Source organism: Anolis carolinensis, unplaced genomic scaffold, assembly GCF_035594765.1.
Source record: "Anolis carolinensis isolate JA03-04 unplaced genomic scaffold, rAnoCar3.1.pri scaffold_9, whole genome shotgun sequence".
NCBI lineage: Eukaryota > Metazoa > Chordata > Lepidosauria > Squamata > Dactyloidae > Anolis > Anolis carolinensis.
The window spans coordinates 11044865-11053345 of NW_026943820.1; positions in this window are offsets into that span (position 1 = coordinate 11044865).

Genomic DNA, 8481 nt, shown 5'->3' on the forward strand with positions numbered 1-8481 from the left:
TTTATTCTGGCCAACAAATACTCCTGGGGATGGAGCTGTGCAATACGGTTGGCCCTCTGTATCCATGGATTCTGTTTTAATGGATTCAGCCATGCAGAGCTTGAAAATATTTAGAAAAAATCCCAAAAGCAGGCCTATAACAACAACAACAACAACAACAACAACAACAACAACAACAACTTTATTTATTTATACCCTACCACCATCTCCCCAAGGGGACTCGGAGCAGCTTAGATGGGGCAGAGCCCGAACAACATAATTAAGCAAAAACAACATACACACAATTCACAGAATAACAAGATAAAAACAAAATACAATATAAAACAGGGATATTATAATCAATAATATCAGTCAACCACCAATACAGTTCTGTTGTCTACATAGGTGGAGGAACTGAACCATTGTGATGACTCATGGGCTTTGTAGTCCTGCTCAGGACATTGTGATGCCTGATGAAGAAGAAAACTTGGGTTTTTTACCATCCCAGTCAGAACTGGAATCTTCTCAGCCAGATCTTTCCCAGGCAGATCTGGGAACCTTGCACCTGCAAGAAAGTTGTGTCCCAGAAGTATGTCAAACAAACCCTGAGCCTACATCTCCTGTGTTCTCTCGCCATGAATTTTGTAAACAACAGAGAGGTTTGGAAGCAGCCTCGCGCAGGAGTGCTAGAATAACAGCTAAGAATTTAGCCAATTAAGCCTGCTTTTCGTGAGAATCTTTAAGGAGTCAAACATCTGGTCTCAGAGTTTAGCTTTCGTTTCTGGTTCCCAGAGAACTGCTTCGGCGGGAAAGTTAGACTCTATATAGGTGTTTTACCCGCGAAGTAACTTTGCGGAGTCAATTCGTCAGCCTCCGGAGCGAGTTGTGTCTGGACAGCGCGCTCCGTTTCAAGCCTCGTTCCTGCTCAAGCCTTGTCCTGGTTTCCAGCCTTCGCTCCTGTTTCCCAGCCTTTGTTTACCTACGGACCTTGCCTTGTTTCCCAGGACTAAACCTTGCCTTGTTTCACGGATTTTACCAAGTTATTCCACGGACCTTGTTCTTGTTCCTTGCTACCTAGTTCCACGATTCAAGCCTTGTTTCAAGTATCAAGTTATTTCCTAGCCTTGCTCAAGTTCATGGACTAAAGGACCTTGTCATCTCCCCTCACTTTGCTTGGCAAAGTGAGTGTTTCGGTTATTGGATTACAACTTTGGACCTTAATATTCCATATTGGACATTGCCTTTTTGGACTAATTTTGACCTAATTTTCTACTTCTGGACTATTTCCTATACTTGATTTTATTAACTTTATATATTTCCTTAATAAAGATATTAGATAGATTCTGGCCTCTGTGTATGGTTATTGGTGCCTTTGCTGTCTGGGTCTTGACAGTTTGACTCCGCCAACCCTAAGCACCAATTAACCTCGGCCAGTATGTCTACCGGAGCCGGACCTGGACCGGGCGGCCAGCCGATTACCTACACCATCGACAAGGATGAGGTGGACCGAATCCGTGATAAGCTCAATGCACAGGATGGGGAAATAAAGGGTTTGAAGGAACGCGGAATCCGTCTTCCGGCCATGGCGTTGCCAACCAAGTTCACTGGAGAAGCTTCTAAGGTTCATGTTTTCCGTCGCCAATGCCAAGCTTATCTAGAGGCCCGTGCTGCCGAGTTTCCCCAAGAAGACATCAAAGTGGCGTGGGTTTACAGTCTTCTAGACGGGCCAGCGGCCAACTGGGCGACGGCACTGTTCGACCAAGCCTCTCCACACCTAAGATCAGCGCAACGCTTCTTGGACCACCTTAAGGAGACTTGGGGAATCGAGGACAATTTGGAGGCAGCCGGTCACAAACTCCGCCGCCTCTTCCAAGGAGACAGACCCATGTCTCAGTACATAGCCGAGTTCCGAGTGCTGGCCCACAACACCGGCTGGAATGATGTAGCCCTCAGAGGACAATTCCGGGAGGGTCTCAACATCGAAATGCTGGAGGAAATCTCCAAGGTGGATCCTCCCCAGACCCTCGAAGCACTCATTGATCAATGTTTACGGGCTGAAGTCATGATTGCTAACAGGAAACAGTGGGTTCGAGGCCAGGGCGGTAGAGCTGGGGCAAAACCCCCCGCTCCCGCCAGTGTTCAGCCGCGTCCAGTGTGGAGACCCCCACCACCAACCCCATACCCCAGAGGAAGCGAGGAGATGCCGATGCAGTTGGGCAACGTGCGTCCCAGACTAGATGCCGCCGAGAAGGCCCGTCGTCAACGCTTAAACCTCTGTTGGTACTGCGGGAACGGGGGCCACTTCGCGAGAGAGTGCCCAGCCAAAGGGAAGCCCGCCGCCCGTCTTGCGGCGGCGTCCTCCACGGAGACGAAGACGTCTGAGGCGGCTGGCACACAGCCGGCGGGGGAAGCCAACGACCGGGCGTAGAGAGGCTCGCCAACCCGGTCAAAAAACCCATTCAAGAGCCGCCAACCGGGGTCCTGTTCCTTCTAGTGGTCACCTTATGGTCAGCAAAAAAGGGACCCGTCATGATCCACGCCATGATAGACTCCGGAGCCACCAACAACTTCATTGATAGAGAGTATGCCGACTCTCTGGGATTACAATATCATGACTTCAAGAATGCCCGTGTGGTGCAAGCCATAGACGGCCGCCCCCTCAAGACGGGCCCCGTAAGCCAGTGGTCGGAACCCACCAGGATGTGGATAAGGGAACATATGGAAGAGATTTCCTTCTTTGTTACCGAGGTTCCCCATTTCCCTGTGATTTTGGGAATTCCATGGCTGACTCTCCACGACCCTAGCATCTCTTGGTCCAACAGAGAACTGCAGTTTGCTTCAAAGTACTGCCAAAACCATTGCCTCGTAGCCAAGGTCTGCCATGCCACAGACACCGAGCCCATCATCACCCTGCCCAAGAAGTACTCCGAGTATTGGGATGTATTCAATGAAAAAGAAGCCGAGAAATTACCCCCGCATAGACCTTATGACTGTGCCATTGACCTGGTGGAGGGGGCCCCGATCCCGCGAGGGCATCTATACTCCCTGACTGAACCGGAGCAAGAAGCTCTCAGGGAATTCATAGAGTCAAACCTTCGTAAAGGATTCATTAGACCCTCTCAATCCCCAGCCGCCTCCCCAGTGATGTTTGTGAAGAAGAAGTCAGGGGAACTACGCTTGGTGGTGGACTACAGAGCATTGAACAATATCACCAAGCGGAACAGCTATCCCCTGCCCTTAATCTCGGATCTACTGGATCGCCTTCGAGGAGCCAAGGTTTACACCAAGCTGGATCTTCGGGGGGCTTACAACTTAGTTCGCATCAGAGAAGGGGACGAGTGGAAGACCGCCTTCCAGACTAAATTCGGATTATTCGAGTCCCGAGTTATGAATTATGGATTATGCGGAGCTCCCGCAACGTTCCAGCATTTTGTCAATGACATTTTTCAGGACTATCTAGATAGGTTCTTGATAATCTACCTGGACGATTTTTTGGTGTTTTCTAGATCACAATCAGAACATGAGAATCACGTCAAAATGGTGTTACAACGATTGCGGGATCATGGACTTTATGCCAAGCTGGAAAAATGCGCTTTTGATCTACAAGAGGTAGATTTCCTTGGATACCGTATCTCGCCTCTAGGGCTCTCCATGGATCCAGCCAAGGTTTCAGCAGTATTGGAATGGCGGGCGCCAACTAACAAGAAAGAGGTGCAGCGATTCTTGGGGTTCGCGAACTATTACCGCAAGTTCATTCCAGATTTTGCCCGCTGGTCTGACCCAATCACTGGCTGCATCCGTGGAAAACAGCCCTTCCGCTGGACTGATCAAGCAGAGAAAGGGTTCCAGCAACTAAAGAAATTATTCACGTCCCAGCCAATCCTACAGCACCCAGATCCTGGAACCCCTTTTGTTGTGCAAGCGGACGCCTCTGATGTGGCAATTGGGGCTGTACTCCTACAACCGGTGGGAGATCACCTTCATCCTTGTGCCTTCTATTCCCGTCAACTAACAGCACCAGAGAGAAATTACACCATTTGGGAAAAGGAACTATTGGCCATAAAGGCAGCCTTTGAAACTTGGAGACATTGGCTAGAAGGAGCCAAATTCCCCATTGAAGTCCATACTGATCATCGGAATCTGGAGCATCTAAGAACTGCCCGCAAACTAAATCAGAGGCAACAACGTTGGGCTTTATTCTTTGAACGTTTTAACTTCCAGATTCATTATGTAACCCCAGCTCAAACCAAGCAAGCAGACGCCCTGTCACGTAAACCGGAATACGCTGCAGGACGCAAGGAGACCTTTGAATCCCAACTATTACAACCAGAGAACTTTGCCACGCTCACAGTGGGAAACACCAAATCCACTTTCATTGAATCAACTCCACCTACTCTTGGGCCCCTCTGTGCTCAAGAAATCAGGGCTAGTCAGCAAGCAGATGCCTGGGCGCAGGACCAACTCCGTCAAGGACTGCAATTTCCCTTCTCACTTAAGGATGGACTGCTTTGCTATAGAAATCATGTTTATATCCCACCAGGGCAGGGCAGGGAAAAAGCACTTCGTCTGTGTCATGACTGCAAGCCAGCAGGGCATTTCGGACTATTTAAAACCATGCATTTGATCTTAAGAGATTTCTGGTGGCCCAAGATCCGCAAGGATGTAGAAAAATATGTCAACACCTGCCCAGTATGCCAGCGCTCCAAGACAAGACGGGAGAAGCCCTCAGGGCTTCTGCATCCCCTTCCTACTCCATCTCGCCCATGGGAAATAATCTCTGCGGATTTCATCACTGACCTACCACCTTCCTGTGGATTCACCACGATCCTAGTGGTGGTGGACCTTTTCACCAAGTTAGCCCATTTCATTCCCTGTGAAGGCCTCCCCACGGCCAAAGAGACTGCAGATCTATTCCTCCAACATGTTTTCAGACTACATGGATTACCCAAGAGTTTGGTCACAGACCGTGGATCTCAATTCACCTCTCGTTTCTGGAAGGCACTACAAAAACTATTGGGCATAGACTCTCGTTTATCTTCAGCTCATCATCCTCAAACAGATGGGCAAACGGAACGCACCAATGCCACTTTGGAACAGTATCTTCGCTGTTATGTAAACTACCAACAGGACAATTGGGCTTCTCTATTACCACTGTCAGAGTTTGCCTACAACAATGGAGTTCAAGCTTCTACAAAAGAAACGCCGTTCTTTGCAAACTACGGCTTTCATCCACGTTTCTTTCCCCCTGTCATTGAAACTTCAGAAGTCCCCGCAGCAGAGGATTGGCTGCAGGAACTCACAGCGGTGCAACAACTTTTGCTCCAACAACTAGACCAAGCCAAGGAGGACTATAAACGTCACGCGGACAAACATCGCCAGCCGGGCCCCGAAATCAAGGAAGGAGATCGGGTTTTTCTGTCCACCCGCTTTTTGCCCTCCCATCGCCCTTGCCGGAAGTTAGATGCCCGTTTCATTGGCCCCTATCCTGTGGTGGCGCAATTAAACCCCGTGACTTTCAAACTCCAACTTCCGCGTTCAATGCGCATTCACCCAGTGTTTCACCGCTCCCTGCTCCTTCCGGCGGATGGTGTGCGTCCTGATACAGACCAACCGGCCCCCCCTCCTGTTTTGATGAATGGGGAGGAGGAGTTCGAGGTTGAGGACATTTTGGATTCTCGCTTTCACCGCCGCCGCCTGCAATATCTCATTGACTGGGTGGGTTTTGGCCCTGAGGAACGCTCTTGGGAAGACGCCTCCACAGTCCATGCTCCTGATCTAACCCGTCGCTTCCATCAGACCTATCCCGCCAAGCCGCGACCTCGCGCCTCGGGGAGAGAGTCCCAGTTTGGGAGGGGGCTTGAGGAGGGGGATAGTGTGATGACTCATGGGCTTTGTAGTCCTGCTCAGGACATTGTGATGCCTGATGAAGAAGAAAACTTGGGTTTTTTACCATCCCAGTCAGAACTGGAATCTTCTCAGCCAGATCTTTCCCAGGCAGATCTGGGAACCTTGCACCTGCAAGAAAGTTGTGTCCCAGAAGTATGTCAAACAAACCCTGAGCCTACATCTCCTGTGTTCTCTCGCCATGAATTTTGTAAACAACAGAGAGGTTTGGAAGCAGCCTCGCGCAGGAGTGCTAGAATAACAGCTAAGAATTTAGCCAATTAAGCCTGCTTTTCGTGAGAATCTTTAAGGAGTCAAACATCTGGTCTCAGAGTTTAGCTTTCGTTTCTGGTTCCCAGAGAACTGCTTCGGCGGGAAAGTTAGACTCTATATAGGTGTTTTACCCGCGAAGTAACTTTGCGGAGTCAATTCGTCAGCCTCCGGAGCGAGTTGTGTCTGGACAGCGCGCTCCGTTTCAAGCCTCGTTCCTGCTCAAGCCTTGTCCTGGTTTCCAGCCTTCGCTCCTGTTTCCCAGCCTTTGTTTACCTACGGACCTTGCCTTGTTTCCCAGGACTAAACCTTGCCTTGTTTCACGGATTTTACCAAGTTATTCCACGGACCTTGTTCTTGTTCCTTGCTACCTAGTTCCACGATTCAAGCCTTGTTTCAAGTATCAAGTTATTTCCTAGCCTTGCTCAAGTTCATGGACTAAAGGACCTTGTCATCTCCCCTCACTTTGCTTGGCAAAGTGAGTGTTTCGGTTATTGGATTACAACTTTGGACCTTAATATTCCATATTGGACATTGCCTTTTTGGACTAATTTTGACCTTTCCTGAAACGTCTACTTCTGGACTATTTCCTATACTTGATTTTATTAACTTTATATATTTCCTTAATAAAGATATTAGATAGATTCTGGCCTCTGTGTATGGTTATTGGTGCCTTTGCTGTCTGGGTCTTGACAACCATCTATGCAAGAGTACAATGTGGCTCTGGCTGGTTAGCAGCCAGCTACAATAAATCACTCTGACCAAGAGGTCATGAGTTTGAGGCCAGCCCATGTCGGGGTGAGCACCCGATAATTAAATTTAAAAATAGCCCCTGCTCGTTGTTGACCTAAGCAAACCGAAAGATAGTTGCATCTATCAAGTGGGAAATTTAGGTGCCACTTATATGTGGGGAGGCTAATTTACGACACCATAAAAATAATCCAGCCGCCTGGAATGAGGAAGTTGCCGTTGCAGTGGATTATGAAGCAGCTGCTCCCCATGTGGCTGGAATCAAGCATACCCTCAGGAAGCTGGAAGCTGGAGAAGGTTTAAATTGCCTCTGCGTCTGTCTCTGTCTCTGTTCTATGTTTATATGGCATTGAATGTTTGCCTTATATGTGTACAATGTGATCCGCCCTGAGTCCCCTTCGGGGTGAGAAGGGCGGAATATAAATACTGTAAATAATAAATAAATAAATAAATGATGAGATTAAATGCATAGATAATAAAACTAAGGACCTAATAAAATACCGGATAATACCATCTGGGATTGATTATCTAATGCCTTTGCCATTTTATATAAGGTACACCATTTTACTAAGCCGATGGGATTCGAGTATCTATGGATTTTGGTATCCACAGGGTTCTTGGATCCAAATCCTAATACGTAGATGCCAAGGTCCGTCCTTACCCTTATTCTAGAAGTATCACCTAACTTCCAAACGTACAAAAAAGTCCAAAATTTGGAAATGTTATCTTTGGGGTATTACAAAAACGCATCATGCTAATGTAAGAGTTGATTGCTGGATTATACCAAAGGATTTCTGCCATCTTTCCATAGACAACAATGAGCCATGTTGAGCTATCAAATTTCTCTAGGAAGACTATGACCCAAATCCACTTGGAAATGATAGCCAATGGCCATTAATGTTGTTTCCAAAACTGCCATTTCTAGAAAACCTTAATTTGTATGAAACTTTCAATGTGGATATGAATATAAGGACCATCCAGGACTGAATTTAAAACATGTTTCATGGCCAAGCTCTACATTAACCTCACATTGTCAAGACACGTACCATTAGGCCAGGTTTCCAAACCAAATGAAGCAGTATTCTTCAAAACAATAAACACAAATGCAACTTGCATTCTCTTTGATTCAACATGATCCTATAATTACAGCCCAGCGAGACTTTTTTTGAGTGCTTTGAAAAAAAAGGGGGGGGGAAAGTCTGAAATTTATTCTGTAAAATTAATGCGCAAGATCATAAAAAACTCTACCTTAGCAAATACAAAAGACCATTTGATTAGCTACAAATAAAAGCCCCTAGAGCCAAAATGAATAAGGTTTAAGCCACTTCAAATTATTTTCCCGGCTGATAAAGCCATTATCACATTTGCAGCGTTTACAATGCAGAACTACATTCCTTTGATCATCTTATAAAATTAATTGATCTTGCTTATCTATTGTACTATTTTAAATTATTTTAATTGAGGACATTAAGAGAAGTAATGGTAACAACCAGTGCATTTATTAGCTGCTGACGTTCAAGGCACCAATGTCATTTTCATAATCTGAATTTCTCTAAAACAAAATTCCATTCTTAATGGAATTTACATATAGATCACCTC